Genomic DNA, 914 nt, shown 5'->3' on the forward strand with positions numbered 1-914 from the left:
GAACAGCAAGCAACAAATGCTGGCGAGGTTGTGGAGAAACTGAAACCCTTATTTGCTGTTGGTGGGAGTATAAAATGGTGCAACCACTGTGGAAGGTGGTATGGTGCTTTCTCAAAAAGTTGCAAAAAGAGATACCATTTGACCCAGCAATTCCACTACTGGGAATATACCCCAAAGAGACCATAACTGACATCAAAGCAGATATATGCAAACTCATGTTTATCATGGCTTTGTTCACAATAGCAAGGAGTTGGAAACAACCTAAGTGCCCATCAACAAAAGAATGGGTGGAGAAGCTGTGGTATATTCACACAATGGAATACTATGCTGCATTGAAAAACAAGGAACTCATGCAATATTTTTCAAAATGGGAGGCCCTGGAGGACATTATGCTGAGTGAAGTATCTCAGTCACAAAAGGACAAATACTGCATGGTGCCACTATTGTAAAACAGGACTAACATGGGGTTGTGGGAAATTGAGAAAGATGGGATAAATAATATATACTGCATTGAAACATATGAGGGAGAAAACTGTTTAAAAGGGATATGTGATTAGGTATGTTTGTCATGACAGAAGCCCATAGCGAAGGCTACATAGAGGCATAGACCTGTGGGAGAGATTGTAAAACAATGAAAGAATTTTTCTTTTACTTTTCCAAGAGGGTAGTGTACTAGGGGGGAGGGTTGGGAGGGGAGAAAAGTGCAACAATGGATGAGTGGAAATAAAAAAAAAAAAAGAAGATTGTCTTTAAAAAAAACCCCAAGAGAAAAAACATAATATATGGGAATTATCATAAGAAATACAGTATTAATGTAGGAGTGTGAGAAGCACAGTATACAAATGAAATTGAATGTATATGAATTTTGTATACAAAGCAATATAAAATAAAAATAATTTTAAAGCAAAAAACAA

General features: G+C 36.8%; 1 protein-coding gene across 1 annotated transcript in view; it reads right to left on the reverse strand.

Annotated features, from left to right (window-relative positions):
* The window catches only part of LAMA2 (laminin, alpha 2), a 746,602-nt gene that overhangs the window by 681,365 nt on the left and 64,323 nt on the right, over positions 1-914 (reverse strand). The gene's annotated exons all lie outside the window — the stretch shown is intronic.

The sequence above is a fragment of the Elephantulus edwardii genome, unplaced genomic scaffold (assembly GCF_000299155.1).
Source record: "Elephantulus edwardii isolate Elephantulus edwardi_28Jun2011 unplaced genomic scaffold, EleEdw1.0 scaffold00039, whole genome shotgun sequence".
In the NCBI taxonomy this organism is placed as follows: domain Eukaryota; kingdom Metazoa; phylum Chordata; class Mammalia; order Macroscelidea; family Macroscelididae; genus Elephantulus; species Elephantulus edwardii.